Genomic DNA, 24,740 nt, shown 5'->3' with positions numbered 1-24,740 from the left:
AAGCAACAAGGAGCTAGAAGCAAAAAGAAACAAGATCCAAGGGCAAAGGAAAGCAAGGAGAATCAAGCAAAGGAAAAGGGACATGAAGACTAAAGGTGGTGAAGTTCCTTTATTTTTTCTTTATGTTTCTTTATGTTTTAAATAAGAAGATGTATGTCTGAAATATGGTATACCTTCTAGGATGCAATATTTTTTTTTCTTTTTGAAGCATTATCTTTTATGTTGCCCATTCCATGCATCACCACTCACAGATTTGGAATAGTTGCTTGTCTTTAATATTTTTACTTGTCATTGGAATAAAAGATGTAGTTTGAGCAAGAACAGAGAGAAATCTAGCTTAAAAAGGATCATGTTGTCCCATAAGAAAGTGCTAGTATATTTATTGTGAAAGAAGCAATGTTCAAGAAATTCAAAAGATGCTTGCTAATACAGACTAGTTGGTTAAGGATCACAAGGGCTTTATCAGTAAAGCACAATAACCTTGACAATAAAGAAAATAGAATACAAAGAATGAAAGGCTAGGCATCAATGACAAAAGTTGGATATGTGTCTGTGGTGATGATGTTAAGAGACATACTCGGGCTAGTAAATCCGAGGGGTGCTTCATCACCCGGTAACTTGAGTTAACTAACTCGGGATTATCGATTGAAAACCCACAATCAAGAGTAGCTCTATAACAGAACATTTAGCAACCCAAAGAGGTGCTGGACACCACTATCCAAACAAAATTTCAATGTTATATGCCTGTGACTGAATGTGTTAAGGAAAGAGGCTTGAGTGAGTAAATCTTTAAGAGTGTCTCAACACTTAACACTTGAACCAACTGGTTTGGGATTGTTGATTGAAAGCTTATGCTAAAGAGCCGCCTTAAGACAAGATTTCGAGCTTAATTGAAAGAAAAAGGAAAAAAAAAAAAGAAGGAAAAAGAAATAAGCAGAAAAAAAATTGGTTCAAGGATTATGTGCTAAGGTGTGAAAGAAGTCTAGTGAAGTTAACCAATTTAGTAGTGAAGCAAGCATTTTAATTGAAAAAGTTGAATAGTTGTGTTCAATTACAATAAATTTATGACCACACAAGTGAGGATAACATGCTCAATGAGAAATTACTCTCTGGGAGAACATTCAAGTCTTACATCTTAAATTCTTGTGACAAAGTCCTTTATATTTTGCTTGAGGACAAGCAATACTTTAAGTTTGGTGTTGTGATGCAAATGCATATTTGCATTATTAGTTAGTTAGTTTAGTTAGTTTTAGTTTAAATTCACTCATTTTCTCTAAATAAACAAGTCCTTTTATGAGTTTTGTTTCCATGCATGATGATATCAAGGAACATGTTAATTCTAGCCAAATTCATGCAAATGATTTAAGGAATGCATATATGAATGAGTATGAATGACTCTCATGAAATTTATTGCTTGAATTGGTAAGACTTTGAAGCTATCTCCCTTGTGATGATAGGTGATGAAACAAGGAAGCATGGAAGCAAGAAGGAGGCAACCAAGGCAAGAAGTTGGCGTTGCCAACTTGGGATTGGCGTTGCCAACTCCACAACACAAGGCAAGCTTGGTCCTGGAGGCAACCAAGGCAAGGAGTTGGCGTTGCCAACTTGGGATTGGCGTTGCCAACTCCACAACACAAGGCAAGCTTGGTCCTGGAGGCCCAAGGCAAGAAGTTGGCGTTGCCAACTTGAGATTGGCGTTGCCAACGCCACACACAACCACACCAAGCAAGCTTGGCAACCCTGGAAGCAAGTTGGCGTTGCCAACTCTAGAACCAAGTTGCCAACGCTCACACACAAGGAACTTGGCCCTGGAAGCAAGGTTGGCGTTGCCAACTCTAGAACCAAGTTGCCAACGCCACACACAAGACACAAGCAAGGAACTTGGCCCTGGAGGACGCAAAGTTGGCGTTGCCAGCTTGAAGCTGGCGTTGCCAACGCCCACACAAGGAACTTGGCCCTGGATTTGGAGCCTCGAGCACGTTGCCAGCCTAGAAATGAGGGGTTTTTGAGGACAACGCAGGCTAACAACGCCAAACAATCAAGCTTGGCCCTGGAAGAAAAGGAGCTGGCGTTGCCAACTCAAGATGGGCGTTGCCAACGCCACACAACCAGCAACAAATGGAGCCCTGGAAGAAAAGGAGCTGGCGTTGCCAACTCAAGAATGGCGTTGCCACGCCACACAAGAAAGCTTGGCTAGCCCCAAGTTTTGGTGCCAGCCAAGTTTGCCAAACGCCCATGGCGCACCAACCAGCTGCCAAACGCCCCAATGGCGCACCAACCAGGCTGCCAAACGCCCAATGGCGCACCAACCAGGCTGCTAAACGCCCAATGCACACCAACCGCGTTCCAAACGCCCAAATGCCGCACCACTCACGTTGCCAACGCTAGATGGGCGTTGCCAACGCCAACTTACCAAACAAGGCAGCCTGAACATGTCCACTTCAATGGAAGATATCTTGAGCTACAGAGATCCAAATTGAGTACTTCCAGTTGCGTTGGAAAGCTAACATTCAGAGCTTTCCACCATATATAATAGTCCATGGTGGAGCACAAGATCGAAGCCAAACCAGAGTCATCTTTAGGCCCTAAAAACAAGAACATGAAATGAAATTCAAGGGAGCTAGAGATGATCCTTGGATGTGGATCGAGCACGTTGCCAACGTGCACAAAGGGCGTGTTTTGCAACAACGCCAGCCTCAAGTCCTTGCCTTGGGAGAGTGATGCTCGAGCACGTTGCTAACTTGGGTTGAGGGTGCGTTTATTCACAACAACTTGGCAACAACTTGGCAGCTTGACCTTACCTTCTTTGAGGAGCCATAACTTGAGCTAGGAAAGTCCAATTGAGGTGATTCCAATGGCATTAGAAAATAGACATCAAGAGCTTTCCAATGATGTATAATAGTCCATATTGAAGCTGAAGGTTGACACTCAAATTCTGGGCTACATTTAGCATGAAAGTAGCCAAAAAGAGAAAGAGCAAGTTGTTTGCAACAACTTGGGCTAGCAACGCCCAAGTCTCAAACTCACTTCCAGGAAATTGCATGCACGTTGCCAACGTGCCTAAGGCCTGCGTTATTGCCAACAACGCCCCTCAATGGGCCAGAATTGGTGCCAACTTGCTTTACTTCCCCTATTCATCACAAAGGCCAAACACCTCCAATTGAGCCAAGAATTCAACATGAGAAAGCCCACATTGCTAACCCAAATTGAAGATCTCTGAAGAAGTTTTGGGAGTGGTATAAATAGAAGAGGTTGATGTACTTGTGGGGACTTTTACACTTTTGAATACTTGTTGACACTTAGACTTTTTGGACTCTTTTGCACTTTTATTTAGCTTTTGTAAGAACTTCCGGGTACTCTGCCGAGGAGCTCATCTTTGGTTTTCTATTGGAACTTTTCTTCTTCTTTTACAAGTTTTAAGCGTTTCATTCTTCTTCTTCTTCTTCCTTTCATTTAGTTTAATTTTGATTTATGGCAATTGTTGTTGAAATTGGAGCAATGACTCACTAAACCCCACATTCATTAGGGGGATGAGCTCTGCTTGTTGAAATGAGTTGGTGAATTCATCTTTTCCTCCTCAATTTTAGTGGTTGATCTAAAGAGGGAACTCTTGCTCTTCATAGATTCAACAACCATCGAGAGAGGGGTTAATCTACATGAATTATGTGGTGAATTTGAGGAATGAGCCACATAATTCAGTTTAGAGTTCATCCTTTCATGATTCCTTCAATCAATATACCTTGGTTAGTATGTGAGATGTAACTCTCCTTGGTTGAGATTATAGGAATTGTGTGGCTGGATTAGAAAGGAGCTTCATCTCTCATGAACAAATAGATCACGAGAGTGGCATTTGGTTATGTTGAGAGAGATTGAATCACCAAGAGATTGGGATTCAATCACCCACTTGCCATGGATCTATACCCATGATTGAGAAGGATTTGACTAACATCAATTCATGAAAACTTGCATCTTTGATCCCTAATGATCTTCTCTACCATCAATTCTTATTTCTATTGCCTCTAGTTGTTTAATTTCCCACAACCCAATTCCCTTTTACATTCGGTCATTTTATTCTTCTTGTCATCTACATTTTGTTCCTTTAATTCATGCTATTACTCTTATGTTCTTTAAATTTCTGCAACCTTTAATTCCTTGCAATTTATCTTTGATGTCATTTAAGTTTCTTGCAATTTAAGTTTCCGTTATTTACTTTCATTTAATTTTTCTTTTCTAGTTCTTTACATTTTGTGTCATTTACATTCTTGCAATTATGTTCAAAATCAAATGCTCATGAAATCAAAACTATGTTTGCTTGACTATTTTACCATTAACTAAAGTTGCTTAATCTACCAATCTCCGTGGGATCGACCTCACTCTTTGTGAGTCTTATTACTTGATACGACCCGGTATACTTGCCGGTAAATACGTGAAATTAATTTTTTACGTATCATCTAGTTTCATATTCTAAGTTTGGTGTCAATTGCATGCTTTTTGTGTTTTTCTCTTAATTTTCGTTTTTGCATATTCTTAGTCCCTTTTTGATTCATAAAAATTCTAAGTTTGGTGTCCTCTTTGTGTTTTTCTCTCAAAATTTTCGAAAATTTAGTGTTTGATTTTCTAAAAATTTTAAGTTTGGTGTCTTTTGTGTTTTTCTCTTTCCTCTTTTTAAAAATCAATCTTTTTCATAAAAATTTTTCAATCATATCTTTTTAATTGCTGTTTTCAAAATCTTTTTTTTACTAATTGATTCAGTTCTCAATTTACTTTGATCTTATTCTCTTTTGATTTTCGAATTTTCATTTTAATTTTCCTTTATTTTATTTTAATTTTTTTCGGTTATTTCAAAAAAATATAAAATAAAATAAAAAATTTATCTCTTTGCAATCATTATCATTTCCTTTTGTCCATTATGGACTTAAGTGGAATTAATCAGTCCAGAAGGACTCTGGGGTCATATGCTAACCCCATTACAGCTGCATATGGGAATAGCATCTGCACGCCCCCCATCAAAGCAAGCAGCTTTGAGCTAAATCCTCAACTCATTATCATAGTGCAGCAAAATTGCCAGTATTCCGGTCTTCCACAGGAAGAACCTACTGAGTTTCTGGCACAGTTCTTACAAATTGCTGACTCAGTACATGATAAAGAGGTAGATCAGGATGTCTACAGACTATTACTGTTTCCATTTGCTGTAAAAGATCAAGCTAAAAGATGGTTGAATAACCAGCCTACAGCAAGCATAAAGACATGGAAACAGTTGTCAGAAAAATTCCTGAATCATTTTTACCCTCCAAAGAGGATGACACAGCTAAGGCTGGACATCCAAGGCTTTAAACAAGGATAATGGATCCCTTTATAATGCCTGGGAGAGGTATAGAGGTATGCTTAGAAAATGCCCCTCTGAAATGTTTTCAGAGTGGGTACAGTTAGACATTTTCTACTATGGGCTTACAGAAAAAGCTCAGATGTCTTTAGACCACTCAGCTGGTGGATCCATACACAGAGGAAGACATTGAAGACTCAAGCTTATACACTGTTGCTAGAAACCAATACTTAATTCTAGCAATGAGTTCGTTCCAAAGGAGAAGGTCATGGCATTAGTCACTGATCCTAATCCTCAAGAACAGATGAATGAGCTTAATCAACAATTGCTCCTGATGACAGAACAGTTAGCAGAATTTAAAGAGATGCTCCATGAAACTAAAGGGAAGGAAAGCTGGCGTTAAACGCCCATTCCTTGCCCAGTTCTGGCGTTCAAACGCCAGAAAAGGGAGAGAAGTTGGCGTTTAACGCCCAATCTTCGCCCATTCCTGGCGTCCAAACGCCCAAGGAGAATCAGGCACCTGAGAATGCTGATAATTATCTCTCTAACAAGGCTTCTTCAATCACTTCTGTAAGGAATAAACCTGCAGCATCTAAGGTTGAAGAATATCAAGCCAAGATGCCTTATCCTCAGAAACTCCGCAAAGCGGAACAGGATAAGCAATTTGCCCGCTTTGCAGACTATCTAAGGACTCTTGAGATAAAGATTCCGTTTGCAGAGGCACTTGAGCAAATACCTTCTTATGCTAAGTTCATGAAAGAGATCTTAAGTCATAAGAAGGATTGGAGAGAAACTGAAAAAGTGTTTCTCACTGAAGAATGTAGTGCAGTCATTCTGAAAAGCTTACCAGAAAAGCTTCAAGATCCTGGAAGCTTTATGATACCATGCACACTAGAAGGTGTTTGCACCAAGACAGCTCTATGTGATCTTGGAGCAAGCATCAATCTAATACTTGCATCCACTATCAGAAAGCTGGGTTGGCTGGAGAAGTCAACCACCAGGATATGCCTCCAACTTGCTGATGGCTCTATTAAACACCCATCAGGCATAATAGAGGACATGATTGTCAAGGTTGGGCCATTTGCCTTTCCAACTGACTTTGTGGTGCTGGAAAGGAAGAGCACAAAAGTGCAACTCTCATTCTAGGAAGACCTTTCCTAGCAACTGGACGAACTCTCATTGATGTACACAAAGGGGAAGTAACCCTGAGAGTCAATGAGGATGAGTTCAAGTTGAATGCTGTGAAAGCTATGCAGCATCCAGACACACCAGATGATTGTATGGACGTTGACATTATTGATTCTCTGGTAGAAGAGATCAATATGGCTGAAAGCCTGGAATCAGAGCTGAGGACATCTTCAAAGATGCTCAACCTGATCAAGAAGAACTAGAGGAAGTAAGGATTCCGAAAATTCCTCAGGAGGAGGATAAACCTCCCAAACCTGAACTCAAACCTCTACCACCATCTCTGAAATATGCATTTCTAGGAGAGGGTGACACTTTTCCAGTGATTATAAGCTCTGCTTTAGATCCACAGAAGAGGAAGCACTGATTCAAGTCTAAGGACGCACAAGACAGCTCTTGGGTGGTCCATAAGTGATCTCAAGGGTATTAGCCCAGCTAGATGCATGCACAAGATCCTGTTGGAGGATAATGCCAAACCAGTGGTCCAACCACAGAGGAGGCTAATCCTGCCATGAAGGAGGTGGTGCAAAAAGAGGTCACTAAGTTACTAGAGGCTGGGATTATTTATCCTATTTCTGATAGCCCCTGGGTGAGCCCTGTCCAAGTTGTTCCCAAAAAGGGAGGCATGACAGGGTTCATAATGAAAAAAATGAACTGGTTCCTACAAGAACAGTCACAGGGTGCGCATGTGTATTGACTACAGAAGGCTCAATACAGCCACCAGAAAGGATCATTTTCCTTTACCATTCATAGACCAAATGCTAGAAAGACCTAGCTGGTCACGATTACTACTGCTTTTTGGATGCTATTCAGGCTACAACCAAATTGCAGTAGATCCTCAGGACCAAGAGAAGACAGCATTTACTTGCCCTTCTGGCGTGTTTGCCTATAGGAGGATGCCTTTTGGTTTGTGCAATGCACCTGCAACCTTTCAAAGGTGCATGCTCTCTATCTTCTCAGATATGGTAGAGAATTTCTGGAAGTCTTCATGGATGACTTTTCAGTATATGGAGACTCATTCAGCTCCTGTCTTAACCACCTATCACTTGTCTTGAAAAGGTGCCAAGAGACTAACCTGGTTTTAAACTGGGAAAAATGTCACTTTATGGTGACTGAAGGAATTGTCCTTGGGCACAAATTTCAAGCAGGGGAATAGAGGTGGATAAGGCAAAGGTAGAGGAATTGAAAATTACCACCACCTGCCATTTTAAGGCAATCAGAAGCTTTCTGGGCATGCAGGATTCTACAGAAGTTTATAAAGGATTTTTCGAAAATTGCAAAACCTCTAAGTAACCTGCTAGCTAACCTTTGCTGACACACATTGAGTGCCACATTTTTGAGACCCTGAAAGCTAAGCTGGTCACAGCACCAGTCATCTCTGCACCAGATTGGACATTGACATTTGAACTAATGTGTGATGCCAGTGACCATGCCATTGGTGCAGTGTTGGGACAGAGGCATAACAACTTCTGCATGTCATTTACTATGCTAGCCGTGTCTAAATGATGCACAGAAAAAATTACACAACCACAGAAAAAAATTACTTGCAGTGGTTTATGCCATTGACAAGTTTAGATCCTACCTAGTGGGATCAAAGGTGATTGTGTCACTGACCATGCTGCTCTTAATACTTACTCACAAAGCAGATTCAAAACCCAGGCTTATCAGATGGGTATTGCTTCTGCAAGAGTTTGATATAGAAATAAGAGACAAAAAAAGGGACAGAGAATCAAGTAGCTGATCATCTGTCCAGAATAGAACCAGTAGCTGGGGCGTCCCTCCCTTCTACTGAGATCTCTGAGACTTTCCCAGATGAGCAACACTTTGCCATCCAGGAAGCTCCATGGTTTGCAGACATTGCAAATTATAAAGCTGTAAGGTTCATACCCAAGGAGTACAGCAGTGTGCAAAGAAAGAAATTAATTTCAGATGCCAAGTACTACCTTTGGGATGAACCATATCTTTTTAAGAGATGTGCTGACGGAGTGATCCGCAGATGTGTACCCAGAGAAGAAGCACAAAGGATCCTATGGCACTGCCATGGATCACATTATGGAGGACATTTTGGAAGTGAGCGAACAGCCACTAAAGTCCTCCAGTGTGGATTCTACTGGCCTACTCTCTATAAAGATTCCCGAGAGTTTGTGCGTAACTGTGACAGTTGCCAAAGAGCTGGTAACCTGCCTCACGGATATCCCATGCCTCAACAAGGGATATTAGAGATAGAATTGTTTGATGTATGGGGAATTGACTTCATGGGGCCATTCCCACCATCATACTCAAACACTTACATTCTGGTAGCAGTGGACTATGTATCTAAGTGGGTAGAAGCATTGCTACACCCACTAATGATACCAAGACCGTGCTGAAATTCCTCCAGAAAAACATTTTCAGCAGGTTTGGCGTTCCCAGAGTGCTAATCAGTGACGGGGCACTCACTTCTGCAATAAACAGCTATACTCTGCTATGGTTAGATATGAATCAGCCATAAGTGGCAACTCCGTATCATCCACAGACAAATGGGCAAGCTGAAGTCTCTAACAGAGAGCTAAAGAGATCCTAGAACGGACTGTAATACCCGAAGAAAGGATTGGGCAAAGAGCTTGGATAATGCTCTGTGGGCATACAGAACAGCATTCAAGACTCCTATAGGCACCTCTCCATACCAACTGGTGTATGGGAAGGCCTGTCATTTTGCCTGTGGAACTGGAACATAAAGCCTACTGGGCAACCAGATTCCTAAACATGGATGCTCAGTTAGCTGGTGAGAAAAGACTGCTCCAGTTAAATGAGCTAGAGGAGTTTCAGACTCAATGCCTTTGAAATGCTAAATCTATAAGGAAAAGGCAAAGAAGTGGCATGACAAGAGATTGTCAACCAGAGTCTTTGAGCCAGGACAAAAATTTCTGCTCTCAACTCCAGGCTCAAATTGTTTCCAGGAAAACTCAAGTCCCGGTGGAGGGGTCCGTATGTGATTACAGGAGTGTCACCATATGGATATGTTGAGCTTCAGGATATTGATTCTGACAAGAAGTTCATTGTAATGGACAAAGATCAAGCATTATCTTGAAGCAATTTTGAGCAGGAATGCTCAAGACTGAGACTTGAGTGATTCTTAGCAGAAGTCCAGCTAAAGACAGTTAAAGAAGCGCTTGTTGGGAGGCAACCCAGTCATTAGGAAGGTATATGATTAGTTCTTACAGAGGCAAGTATCAAAAATGAAGGAATTCACAGAGTTACAGAAGGATTCAGCTCAAAAAGCAGAGAAAATGAGCTTACTGGCGAAAAAAAACGCCAGTAAGGGGCATTTTGGGCGTTAAACGCCAGAATGGGTACCATTCTGGGCGTTTAACGCCAGGAATGGTGCCATTTTGGGCGTTAAACGCCAGAATGGCACCATTCTGGGCGTTTAACGCCAGGTGTGCAGCATCCTGGGCGTTCTGAAAAACGCCCGTGATAAGGATTTCTGGCGTTTAACGCCAGCCAGGGCACCTGGCTGGGCGTTAAACGCCCAAAAGGGTAGCAAATGGGCGTTAAACGCCAGAATGGGTGCCATTCTGGGCGTTTAACCCAGAAAGGTGGGGGACCACATTTTTGTTTTCACTCAATTTTTTTCAAACTTTCCTCTTTTAACCATACTCTTCTACATAAATGCACTTCAAGCCTTCATTATTCACTTTCAAATCTTCACAAATCAAAACCATTCTTCAAATCTATTTCAAATTAATCCAAATCTTCTTCAAAACTCACCCTTTTCTCAATTTCTTTCCATATCTTTTCAAATCTCTCTCTCTTTTTTTCGAAAACTCCCCTCCCCCTTATAAATACACGTTTGGCTCCCTCATTCCACCACACCATTCGAATTTCCTCTTCCTCCCCTCTCTTCTCTCTTTTATTTTGCTTGAGGACAAGCAAACCTCTAAGTTTGGTGTGCTTTTCCGTGATCACTAGCCAAGATTCATCAATATCATGGCTCCCAAGGGAAAACAAACCAATTTAAGAGGCAAGAAAGAGAATAATCCAAAGAATCTTTGGAATCAAGAGAGTTCTTAACTAAAGAACATGAAGACCATTATCACAAATAATGGGTCTGAGGTCAGTGATCCCGGAAGTTAAATTTGATCTGAAAGAAGATGAATATCCGGGGATCCAAGAGCAAATTCGAAACAGAGGATGGAAGTTCTAACCAATCCTGAGACAAAGGTTGGAAGGAACATGGTTCAGGAATTCTACTCAAATCTGTGGCTAACAGATAAGCAAAGAATGACTGGAACCGCTTACCATACCTACAGAACTATGGTCAGAGGGAAAGTTATGTACTTTCATCTGGACAAAATAAGAGAAATCTTCAAGTTACCTCAACTGCAAGATGATCCTGACTCCTTTAATAGGGATGGGAGAGTATAAAGGGTGGATCAAATCCTAGAGGACATATGCCTCCCTGGGACTAAGTGGATAACCATTCAAAGGGTGTCCCAAACCAACTCAAGAGGGGAGACCTCAAGACAATTGCAAGAGGTTGGCTAGACTTCATTAGGCGTTCCATATTGCCCACTAGCACCGTTCTGAGGTCACCATCAAGAGGGCAGTGATGATTCATTGCATTATGCTTGGAAAGAAGTGGAGGTGCATCATGTGATTGCTTGTGAGATCTACACAATTGCAAATAAAATTCCACTGAAGCCAAATTGGCTTACCCAAGCTTGATATCCTTGCTCTGTAAAGAGGCTGGAGTGAAGATGGAGTAGATGAGTTCATACCCATTGAACATCCAATCACCAAGAAGTTAATGGAAGGACAAGTGCAAGACAACTCTATCAAAAGGAGGGCGCATGAGTTCCTCCCTGAATTCCCTGAAATTGGCTACTGGGCCAACCTAGAAGCATCTATTAACAAGTTGCAAGAGACTATGGAGCAACTGAAGGAAGAACAGCAGAATCAAAACTGCATGCTCTGCAAATTGCTGAAGGAACAAGAGAAGCAGGGGCGTGAAATTCAAGAGATGAAACGCCAAAAGCTCTCCTCTCAAGCTGAGGGAGCATCCACTTCTCAAAATCAAGGTTGTTGAGTCCTAACTCTGTGAAAACCTCTATCATTAGGAGCCTACTTTTTCCGTTTTTCTTCTGTTTTCTATTCTTATTTTTATTTTTATCTTATATCTATATTTGAGTCTTGTTCTTAATTCATAATTAATAAAATTGAAATTTATGCCTTAAAGTTATGAATGTCCTATGAATCCATCACCTCTCTTAAATGAAAAATGCTTTAATCACAAAAGAACAAGAAGTACAGGATTTCGAAATTTATCTCTGAAACTAGTTGAATTAGCTTGATGTGGTGACAATACTTTTTGTTTTCTGAATGAATGCTTGAACAGTGCATATGTCTCTTGAATTTGTTGTTTTAAGAATGTTAAAATTATTGGCTCTTGAAAGAATGATGGAAAAGGAGAACTGTTATTGAGGATCTGAAAAATCATCAAATTGATTCTTGAAGCAAGAAAAAGCAGTGAATACAAAAAAAAAATTTTCGAAAAAAAAAGAGAAGAAAAAGAAAAAAAAAGGGAAAGGAAAGAAATAAAGTTTTGAACCAAGGCAAAAAGAGTGTGCTTAAGAACCCTGGACACCTCTAATTGGGGACTTTAGCAAAGCTGAGTCACAATCTAAAAAGGTTCATCCAATTATGTGTCTGTGGCATGTATGTATCCGGTGGTAATACTGGAAGACAGAGTGCTTTGGGCCACGGCCAAGACTCATACACTAGCTATGTTCAAGAATCAATATACTTAACTAGGAGAATCAATAACAATATCTGATTTCTGAGTTCTTATAGATGCCAATCATTCTGAACTTCAAAGGATAGAGTGAGATGCCAAAACTGTTCGGAGGCAAAAAGCTACTAGTCCCGCTCATCTAATTGGAGCTATGTTTCTTTGATATTTTGGAGTCTATAGTATATTCTCTTCTTTTTATCCTGTTTTGATTTTCAGTTGCTTGGGGACAAGCAACAATTTAAGTTTGGTGTTGTGATGAGCGGATAATTTATACGCTTTTTGGCATTATTTTTAGTATGTTCTTAGTATCTTTTAATTAGTTTTTAGTATATTTTTATTAGTTTTTAGTTAAAATTCACTTTTCTGGACTTTACTATGAGTTTGTGTGTTTTTCTGTGATTTCAGGTATTTTCTGGCTGAAATTGAGGGTCCTGAGCAAAAATCTGATCCAGAGACTGAAAAGGACTGCAGATGCTGTTGGATTCTGACCTCCCTGCACTCGAAGTGGCTTTTTTGGAGCTACAGAAGCCCAATTGGCGTTCTCTCAACGGCATTGGAAAGTAGACATCCTGGGCTTTCCAGCAATATATAATAGTCCATACTTTGCCCAAGATTTGATGGCCCAAACCGGCGCTCAAAGTCACCTACAGAAATTCCAGCGTTAAACGCCGGAACTGGCATAAAACTTGGAGTTAAACGCCCAAACTGGCATGAAAGCTGGCGTTTAACTCCAGAAAAGGTCTCTACACGAAAATGCTTCATTGCTCAGCCCAAACACACACCAAGTGGGCCCGGAAGTGGATTTTTCTGTCATTTACTCATTTCTGTAAACCTTAGGATTACTAGTTTACTATTAATAGGATCTTTTGAGATTGTATCAGTACTTTATGACCTCAGAACATTTTAGACGTTTCATTGTGTACCTTCCACAGCATGAGCCTCTAAACCCCATGGTTGGGGGTGAGGAGCTCTGCTGTGTCTTGATGGATTAATGCAATTACTACTGTTTCTTATCCAATCATGCTTGCTTCCATTCTAAGATATCACTTGCTCTTAACCCGGATGAATGTGATGATCCGTGACACTCATCATATTCTCAACTATGAACGTGTGACTGACAACCACCTCCGTTCTATTTTAGATTAAGTAGATATCTCTTGGGTTCTTTAATCGGAATCTTCGTGGTATAAGCTAGAACTGATGGCGGCATTCAAGAGAATCCGGAAGGTCTAAACCTTGTCTGTGGTATTCTGAGTAGGATTCAATGACTGGATGACTGTGACGTGCTTCAAACTCCTGAGGGCGGGGCGTTAGTGACAGACGCAAAAGAATCACTGGATTCTATTCCGGCCTGATTGAGAACCGACAGATGATTAGCCTATTCTGTGACAGAGCATCAGGGACGTATTTTCACTGAGAGGATGGGAGGTAGCCACTGACAATGGTGAAACCCTACATACAGCTTGCCATGGAAGGAGCCTTGCGTGTTTGATGAAGAAGACAGTAGGAAAGCAGAGATTCAGAAGATGGAGCATCTCCAAAACCCCAGCCTATTCTCCATTACTGCAAAACAAGTACCTTTTTCATGTTCTTTTGCTTTTTACAATCAATCCTGATAATTTCTGGTATCCTGACTAAGATTTACAAGATAACCATAGCTTGCTTCAAGCCGACAATCTCCGTGGGATCGACCCTTGCTCACGCAAGGTATTACTTGGACGACCCAGTGCACTTGCTGGTTAGTTGTGCGGAGTTGCAAAAGTGTTATTGAAATTTCGTGCACCAAGGATCTTGTGCATGCATCTAGCTGAGCTAATGCCCTTAAGATCACTTATGGACCACCCAAGAGCTGTCTTGTGTGTCCTTAGCACTTGAATCAGTGCTTCCTCTTCCTGTGGGTTTAAAGCAGAGCTTATAATCACTGGAAAAGTGTCACCCTTTCCCAGAAATGCATACTTCAGGGATGGTGGTAGTGGTTTGAGTTCAGGTTTGGGAGGCTTATCCTCCTCCTGAGGAATTTTTGAAAATTCCTTTGTTTCCTATGGTTCTTCTTGATCAGGCTGAGCATCCTTGAAGATGTCTTCAAGCTCTGATTCTAGGCTTTCAGTCATATTGATCTCTTCTACCAAAGAGTCAATAATGTCAGCGCCCATGCAGTCATTTGGTGTGTCTGGATGCTGCATAGCTTTTACAGCATTCAACTTGAACTCATCCTCATTGACTCTCAGGGTTACTTCCCCTTTTTGTACATCAATGAAAGTTCGTCCAGTTGCTAGGAAAGGTCTTCCTAGAATGAGAGTTGCACTCTTGTGCTCCTCCATTTCCAGCACCACAAAGTCAGTTGGAAAGGCGAATGGTCCAACCTTGACAATCATATCCTCTATTATGCCTGATGGGTGTTTAATGGAGCCATCAGCAAGTTGGAGGCATATCCGGGTTGGTTTGACTTCTCCAGTCAACCCAAGCTTTCTGATAGTGGATGCAGGTATTAGATTGATGCTTGCTCCAAGATCACATAGGGCTGTCTTGGTGCAAGCACCTTCTAATGTGCATGGTATCATAAAGCTTCCTGGATCTTGAAGCTTTTCTGGTAAGCTTTTCAGAATGACTGCACTGCATTCTTCAATGAGAAATACTTTTTCAGTTTCTCTCCAATCCTTCTTATGACTTAAGATCTCTTTCATGAACTTAGCATAAGAAGGTATTTGCTCAAGTGCCTCTGCAAACGGAATCTTTATTTCAAGAGTCCTTAGATAGTCTGCAAAGCGGGCAAATTGCTTATCCTGTTCCGCTTGGCGGAGTTTTTGAGGATAAGGCATCTTGGCCTTATAGTCTTCAACCTTAGATGCTGCAGGTTTATTCCTTACAGAAGTGGTTGAAGAGGCCTTGTTAGAGGGATTACTGTCAGCACTCTCAGGTGTCTGATCTTCCCTTGGCGTCTGAACGCCAGGAATGGGTGAAGATTGGGCGTTAAACGCCAACTTCTCTCCCTTTTCTGGCGTTTGAACGCCAGAATTGGGCAGGGAATGGGCGTTTAACGCCAGCTTTCCTTCCCCTTCTGGCGTTTGAACGCCACTAGCATTCCTCTCTGGGCTCTTACTGTCCTCAGAGGGATTTTGGACAGTGGTTTGGTTATCCTCTGTCAATTGTTCCTTGTTTGGCTTCTTGCTCTTTTGAGCAGTGGTATTCAGTGTCTTCCCACTCCTCAGTTGAACTGCTTGACATTCCTCTGTTATCTGTTTAGATATTTGCTGTTTTACTTAATTCAACTGCAGTTCTATGTTCTTGTTAGCAACTTTAGTTTCATTGAGCATCTCTTTAAATTCTGCTAACTGTTCTGTCATCAGAAGCAATTGCTGATTAAGCTCAATCATCTGTTCTTGAGGATTAGGGTCAGTGACTACTGTCATGACTTCCTCTTCTGGAGAGAACTCATTGCTAGAGTACAAATATTGGTTTCTAGCAACAGTGTCTATAAGCTCTTGAGCTTCTTCAATTGTCTTCCTCATGTGTATAGATCCACCAGCTGAGTGGTCTAAAGACATCTGAGCTTTTTCTGTAAGCCCAAAGTAGAAGATGTCTAACTGTACCCACTCTGAAAACATTTCAGAGGGGCATTTTCTTAGCATACCTCTATACCTCTCCCAGGCATTATAAAGGGATTCATTATCCTCTTGTTTAAAGCCTTGGATGTCCAGCCTTAGCTGTGTCATCCTCTTTGGAGGGTAAAAATGATTCAGGAATTTGTCTGATAACTGTTTCCATGTCTTTATGCTTGCTGTAGGTTGGTTATTCAACCACCTTTTAGCTTGATCTTTTACAGCAAATGGAAACAGTAATAGTCTGTAGACATCCTGATCCACCTCTTTATCATGTACTGTGTCAGCAATTTGTAAGGACTGTGCCAGAAACTCAGTAGGCTCTTCCTGAGGAAGACCGGAATACTGGCAATTTTGCTGCACTATGATAATGAGTTGAGGATTTAGCTCAAAGCTGCTTGCTTTGATGGGAGGCGTGCAGATGCTACTCCCATATGCAGCTGTAATGGGGTTAGCATATGACCCCAGAGTCCTTCTGGACTGATCAATCCCACTTAGGTCCATAATGGATAAAGGAAATGATATGGATTGCCAATAGATAAATTTTGTTTTTTTTTTTGAATTAACCGAAAAATAAAATAAAAACAAAAGGAAAATAAAAAATTCGAAAATTGAAAGAAAATAGGATCAAAGCAAATTGAAAACTGAATCAAGTAGTTAATTAAGAAGATTTTGAGATTAGCAATTAGAAAGATATGATTGAAAAAATTTTTATGAAAAAGATTTGATTTTTGAAAAGAGGAAAGAGAAAAACAACAAAATGACACCAAACTTAAAATTTTTGGAAAATCAAACACAATTTTTTTCGAAAATTTTTAAGAGAAAAACACAAAGAGGACACCAAACTTAGAACTTTTACGGATCAAAAAGGGATTAAGGACATGCAAAATCGAAAATTAAAAGAAAAGCAAAAGCATGCAATTGACACCAAACTTAAAATATGAAACTAGACTCAACTAAAAGACTCTAAACCAATAAAAACAAAACGGTCCTAATCTAAGCAACAAGATAAGCCGTCAGTTGTCCAAACTCGAACAATCCCCGGCAACGGCGCCAAAAACTTGGTGCACGAAATTGCAATCACACTTTTGCAACTCCGCACAACTAACCAGCAAGTGCACTGGGTCGTCCAAGTAATACCTTACGTGAGTAAGGGTCGATCCCACGGAGATTGTCGGCTTGAAGCAAGCTATGGTTATCTTGTAAATCTTAGTCAGGATATCAGAAATTATCAGGATTGATTGTGAAAAGCAAAAGAACATGAAATAAGTACTTGTTATGCAGTAATGGAGAATAGGTTGAGGTTTTGGAGATGCTCCATCTTTTGAATCTCTGCTTTCCTACTGTCTTCTTCATCAAACACGCAAGGCTCCTTCCATGGCAAGCTGTATGTAGGGTTTCACCGTTGTCAGTGGCTACCTCCCATCCTCTCAGTGGAAATGTTCAACGCACCCTGTCACGGCATGGCTATCCATCTGTCGGTTCTCAATCAGGCTGGAATAGAATCCAGTGATTCTTTTGCGTCTGTCACTAACGCCCCGCCTTCAGGAGTTTGAAGCTCGTCACAGTCATTCAATCATTGAATCCTACTCAGAATACCACAGACAAGGTTTAGACCTTCCGGATTCTCTTGAATGCCGCCATCAGTTCTAGCTTATACCACGAAGATTCTGGTTAAAGAATCCAAGAGATATCTACTCAATCTAAGGTAGAACGGAGGTGGTTGTCAGGCACGCGTTCATGGTTGAGAATATGATGAGTGTCACGGATCATCACATTCATCCGAGTTAAGAACAAGTGATATCTTAGAACGGAAGCAAGCATGATTGAATAAGAAACAGTAGTAATTGCATTAATCCATCAAGACACAGCAGAGCTCCTCACCCCCAACCATGGGGTTTAGAGACTCATGCTGTGGAAGGTACACAAAGAAACGTGTAAAGTGTCATGAGGTACAGATACAATGTCAAAAGATCCTATTAATAGTAAACTAGTAACCTAAGGTTTACAGAAATGAGTGAATGACAGAAAAATCCACTTCCGGGCCCACTTGGTGTGTGCCTGGGCTGAGCATTGAAGCTTTCATGTGTAGAGACCTTTTCTGGAGTTAAACGCCAGCTTTCATGCCAATTTGGGCGTTTAACTCCAAGTTTTATGCCAGTTCCAGTGTTAAACGCCGGAAATTCTGAGGCTGAATTGCCACGCCGGTTTGGGCCATCAAATCTTGGGCAAAGTATGGACTATTATACATTGATGGAAAGCCCAGGATGTCTACTTTCCAATGCCGTTGAGAGCGCGCCAATTGGGTTTCTGTAACTCCAGAAAATCCACTTCGAGTGCAGGGAGGTCAGAATCCAACAGCATCTGCAGTCCTTTTCAGTCTCTGAATCAGATTTTTGCTCAGGACCCTCAATTTCAGTCAGAAAATACCTGAAATCATAGAAAAATACACAAACTCATAGTAAAGTCCAGAAAAGTGAATTTTAACTAAAAACTAATAAAAAATATACTAAAAACTAACTAGATCATACTAAAAACATACTGAAAACAATGCCAAAAAGCGTACAAATTATCCGCTCATCACTTAGTCAGGATGTCAATAAGGTTATTTGGATTTAATTGTAAGAAGTAAAAGTGTTTGGAATAAGTAATTGTTACTTTATTAATGAAGAATATGTTGGGGTTTTGGAGATGCTTTGTCCTCTGAACTTCAACTCTTCCTTGAAATCCTTTTTCACACGCAAGGCTCCTTCCATGGCAAGCTGTATGTAGGGTGTCACCATTGTCAATGGCTACCTCCCATCCTCTCAGTGAAAACGTTCCAGATGCTCTATCACAGCACGGCTAATCAGCTGTTGGTTCTCGATCATGTTGGAATAGGATCCATTGATCCTTTTGTGTTTGTCATCACGCCCAGCAATCGCGAGTTTGAAGCTTGTCACAGCCATTCAATCCTTGAATCCTACTCGGAATACCACAGACAAGGTTTAGACCTTCCGGATCCTCAAGAGTGGCCGCCATCAATTCTAGCTTATACCACGAAGATTCTGATTAAGGAATCTAAGAGAAGCTCATTCAGTCTGATGTAGAACGGAGGTGGTTGTTAGGCACACATTCATGGATCTGAGGAAGGTGATGAGTGTCACGGATCATCACCTTCTTCATGTTTAAGCGCGAATGAACATCTTAGATAGGAACAAGCGTGTTTAAATGGAAAACAAATGTAATTGTATTAATTCATCGAGACGCTGCAGAGCTCCTCACCCCCAACAATGGAGTTTAGAGACTCATGCTGCCAAAAGGTACAAATTTCAGATCTAAAATGTCATGAGGTGCAAAGTAAATCTCTAAAAGTTGTTTAAATAGTAAACTAGTAACCTGGGTTTACAGAAAATGAGTAAACTATGATAGATAGTGCAGAAATCCACTTCTGGGGCCCACTTGGTGTGTGATGGGGCTGAGACTTAAGCTTCTCACGTGCCTGGGGCTGTTTTGAGCGTCCAACGCCAGGTTGTAACCTGTTTCTGGCGTTGAACTCCAGCTTGTAACCTGTTTCTGGCGCTGGACGCCAGACAGTAGCATGATACTGGCGTTAAACGCCAGTTTACGTCATCTATCTTCGTGCAAAGTATAAACTATTATATATTACTGGAAAGCCCTGGATGTCTACTTTCCAACGCCGTTGAGAGCGCACCAATTGGACTCCTGTAGCTCCAGAAAATATATTTCGAGTGCAGGGAGGTCAGAATCCAACAGCATCAGCAGTCCTTTTTCAGCTTAACTCAGATTTTTGCTCAGCTCCCTCAATTTCAGCCAGAAAATACCTGAAATCACAGAAAAATACACAAACTCATAGTAAAGTCCAGAAATATGATTTTTGCCTAAAAACTAATAATATTCTACTAAAAACTAATTAAAACATACTAAAATCTACATGAAATTACCCCCAAAAAGCGTATAAAATATCCGCTCATCACAACATCAAACTTAAACTGTTGCTTGTCCTCAAGCAACTAGATAAATAAAGTAGGATGAAAAGAAATTAAGAAGTAATAATATTTCAGAGTTTTTAAGTGGAGCTCAGATTCTTATTAGATGAGCGGGGCTTGTAGCTTTTTGTTTCTGAACAGTTTTGGCATCTCCCTTTATCCTTTGAAATTCAGAATGATTGGCATCCATAGGAACTCAGAATTCAGATAGTATTATTGATTCTCCTAGTGTAGTATGTTGATTCTTGAACACAGTTACTTTATAAGTCTTGGTCGTGGCCCTAAGCACTTTGTTTTCCAGTATTACCACCGGATACATAAATGCCACAGACACATGACTGGGTGAACCTTTTTCAGATTGTGACTCAGCTTTGCTAAAGTCCCCAGTTAGAGGTGTCCAGAGCTCTTAAGCACACTCTTTTTGCTTTGGATCACGACTTTAACCACTCAGTCTCAAGTTTTTCACTTGGACCTGCATGCCACAAGCATATGGTTAGGGACAGCTTGATTTAGCCGCTTAGGCGTGGAACTATTTCCTTGGGCCCTCCTATCCACTGATGCTCAAAGCCTTTGATCCTTTTCACCCTTGCCTTTTGGTTTTAAGGGCTATTGGCTTTTATTCCTTTTCTTGATCCAATGATTCCTTGTAAATTTTTTTTTCACTATTTTTTCTTGCTTCAAGAATCAAATTCATGATTTTTCAGATCATCAATAATATTTTTCGTGTTCCTCATTCTTTCAGGAGCCAATATTCGTAAAATTCAGGATAAAATATGCACTGTTCAAGCATTCATTCAGAGAACAAAAAGTATTGCCACCACATATAATTAATTATAATTTTTATTATTAAGAACTCGAAAAATATAAATTACTTCTTTATTCTAAAAATCTACTATTTTATTCATGTCTGATGATGATGAGAAAAATAAATTATAACTTTAATTGGGAATAAAACCAGAATAGATATGCTTACTACTACTACTACTACTCTACTATTTTATTCATGTCTGGTGCTTCAGCTCCCTTAAATCACGCCCTTGCTCTTCTTGTTCCTTAAGCAGTTTGCAAAGCATGCTACTTTGATTGTTCTGTTCTTCCTTTATTTGGTTCATAGCTTCTTGCAATTTGGAAATAGATGCCTCAAGATGTTCCCAAAATTCGAATTGAGGAAGTTCTGGGAGGACTTCCTGTGCTCTCCTCTTGATTGGATCATCCTGCAGCTGTTGTCTGTCCATTGATATTCTAGTGATTGGCCTCTCAACTGAGATATACTCTGTTATTCCCATCTTCACTCCGGCATCTCTGCAGAGCATAGAAATTAAGCTTGGATAGGCCAATCTGGCATCCTTGGAATTCCTGTTTGCTATTTTGTATAGTTCACACGAGATCAGTTGATGGACTTCTACTTCTTTTCCCAACATGATGCAGTGAATCATCACTGCTCTTTTAATAGTAACTTCAGAACGGTTGCTGGTGGGCAATATAGAACTCCCAATGAAATCCAGCCAGCCTTTGGCTGCTGGTTTGAGATCTTCTCTTTTGAGTTGATTTGGGATGCCAGTTGTGCTGGTGGTCCACCTGGCTTCAGGGATGCATATATCCTCTAGAATCTTGTCCAAGCCTTTATTTACCCTCATCATTCTCCTATTAAAGGAGTCTGGGTCATCTTTCAGTTGAGGAAGCTTAAAGATCTCCCTGATTTTGTCAGGATGGGTATGAACAATCTTTCCTCTGACTAAGGTCCGATGGTCATAGAGGGCAGCTCCAATTATTCTTTGCCTGTCTGTCTGCCATAGATTAGCATAGAACTCCTGAACCATGTTCCTTCCCACTTTCGTTTCAGGATTAGCTAGGATTTCCCAGTTCCTGTTTCGAATTTGTTCTTGGATCTCCGGATATTCATCTTCTTTCAGATCGAACTTGACTTCCGGGATCACTGATCTTAGACTCATTATTTTGTAGTAATGGTCTGAATGTTCTTTAGTTAAGAACTTCCCTTGATTCCAAAGTGGCTTTGGAATATTCTCTTTCTTGCCTCTTGGGTTGGGTTGTTTTCCTTTAGGGGCCATGATCAAAGTGAGTATGTTTTTGTGATCACGGATAAGCACACCAAACTTAGAGGTTTGCTTGTCCTCAAGCAAAAGAAAAGAGAGAAGAGGGATAGGAGGAGAGCAAGTGTGAAATGGTGGATGATGAGAGGGGCGCCGAAAGTGGATATAAAGGGAGGGATGGGTTTTCGAAAATAAGAAAGAGATATAAGATAAAAGATATGATTTATAAAAGATAAATATGACAAGAAAAGGATATAATTTAAAAAGAAATGAATGATATTTAAAAATAAATTTGAAATTTATAGTTTGAAAAAGATTTTAAAAGATAATTAAGTTTGAAAAGAAATTGGAAAAAGAGTTGGATTGGATTGGAAAAAGGTTTATGTTTATGTATGAAGCTACATTTGATATTTTTGAAAAAGGGATTTTAGAAATTAGGGGTTTTAGAAATTAGGATTAAAAATTTTGGAATTGAAGGATGATATTTTGAAACATGTTTATGCAAGAAATCATGAATTGAAACATAAAAATTAGAAAATTTGTGAAGAAAAATGAATTTTACCTCCTCCCCACCATTCTGGCGTTAAACGCCCAACTGCTGCATGTTTTGGGTGTTTAACGCCCAATTGTTGCTTATCCTGGGCGTTCAACGCCCAGCTGTTGCTTCTTTCTGGTGTTGAACGCCAGGAAGTCCTTTGTTACTGGGCGTTTTTCTAAACGCCCAGGATGTTGAAATTTTGGCGTTAAACGCCCAGAAGGAGCTTCTTTCTGGCGTTCAACACCCAGAAGATGCTCCTTTCTGGCGTTCAACGCCCAGATGGCTATCCTTACTGGCGTTGAACGCCCAGTGGATGCTTCTTTTGGGCGTTCAACGCCCAAAACATTTCTTACTGGCTTTTTCACGCCAGTGAGCTTCCAAATTCCCATGTAACTCTGTGAATTCAATCAATTGCTATTTTACCTTTTGAAGATACTTTGACATATACCTGTAAAAATCAATTAATTAACCAAAACGAATAAAATTAAATTTTGTGAATGGCTGGGTTGCCTCCCAGCAAGCGCTTCTTTAATGTCGTTAGCTGGACTATTACTGAGCTTTAATCAAGTCTCAGTTTTGAGCATTCTTGCTCAAAATTGCTTTCAAGATAATGTTTAACTCTCTGTCTATTAACAATGAACTTTTTGTTAGAGTCATTATCCTGAAGCTCTATGTATCCATATGGTGATACACTTGTAATCACATATGGACCTCTCCACCGGGATTTTAATTTCCCGGGGAATAATTTGAGCCTAGAATTAAATAGCAGAACTTTCTGCCCCGGCTCAAAGACTCTGGATGACAATTTCTTATCATGCCATCTCTTTGCTTTCTCTTTGTAAATTTTTGCATTCTCGAAAGCATTGAGTCTAAATTCCTCGAGCTTATTCAACTAGAGCAATCGTTTTTCTCCCGCTAACTTGGCATCAAGGTTCAGGAATCTAGTTGCCCAGTAGGCCTTGTGTTCCAGTTCCACTGGCAAGTGACATGCCTTTCCATACACAAGCTGGTATGGAGAGGTCCCTATATGGGTCTTGAATGCTGTTCTATATGCCCACCGAGCATCATCCAGGCTTCTTGCCCAATCCCTTCTATGGTTAATTACAGTCCGTTCCAAGATTCTTTTGAGTTCTCTATTTGAGACTTCAGCTTGTCCATTAGTCTGTGGGTGATATGGAGTAGCCACCCTGTGGCTAACTCCATAACGAACCAAAGCAGAATTGAGCTGTTTATTGCAGAAATGAGTGCCCCCATCACTGATTAGTACTCTAGGGGTGCCAAATCTGCTGAAGATGTGTTTCTGGAGGAATTTTAACACTGTCTTAGCGTCATTAGTGGGTGTTGCAATAGCTTCCACCCATTTGGATACATAATCCACTGCCACCAGAATATAAGTGTTTGAGTATGATGGTGGAAAAGGTCCCATGAAGTCAATACCCCATACATCAAACAACTCAATCTCCAAGATTCCTTGTTGAGGCATGGCATAACTGTGAGGCAGATTACCAGATCTTTGGCAACTGTCACAATTAAGTACAAACACTCGGGAATCTTTATAGAGAGTAGGCCAGTAGAAGCCACATTGGAGGACTCTTGTGGCTGTTCGCTCACTTCCAAAATGTCCTCCATACTGGGATCCATGGCAGTGCCATAGGATCTTCTGTGCTTCTTCTTTAGGCACACATCTACGGATTACTCCGTCTGCACATCTCTTAAAGAGATACGGCTCATCCCAATGATAATACTTTGCATCCGTGATCAGCTTCTTTGATTGCTGCCTACTGTATTCTTTGGGTATGAATCTCACTGCCTTGTAGTTTGCAATGTCTGCAAACCATGGCACTTCCTGGATGGTAAAGAGTTGCTCATCTGGAAAGTTTTTAGAGATCTCAGTAAGAGGGAGGGACGCCCCTTCTACTGGTTCTATTCGGGACAGGTGATCTGCTACCTGATTCTCTGTCCCTTTTCTGTCTCTTATTTCTATATCAAACTCTTGAAGAAGCAACACCCATCTTATAAGTCTGGGTTTTGAATCCTGCTTTGTGAGTAGATATTTAAGAGCAGCATGATCAGTGTACACAATCACTTTTGATCTTACTAAATAGGATCTGAATTTGTCAATGGCGTAAACCACTGCAAGTAGCTCTTTTTCTGTGGTTGTGTAGTTCTTCTGTGCGTTATTTAGAACACGGCTGGCATAGTAAATGACGTGCAGAAGCTTGTCATGCCTTTGTCCCAACACTGCACTAATGGCATGGTCACTGGCATCACACATTAGTTCA

Source organism: Arachis stenosperma, chromosome 6 (assembly GCF_014773155.1).
Source record: "Arachis stenosperma cultivar V10309 chromosome 6, arast.V10309.gnm1.PFL2, whole genome shotgun sequence".
NCBI classification, from domain to species: domain Eukaryota; kingdom Viridiplantae; phylum Streptophyta; class Magnoliopsida; order Fabales; family Fabaceae; genus Arachis; species Arachis stenosperma.
The sequence above is the reverse complement of the archived record's forward strand: the minus strand, read 5'-3'. Positions refer to the sequence as shown.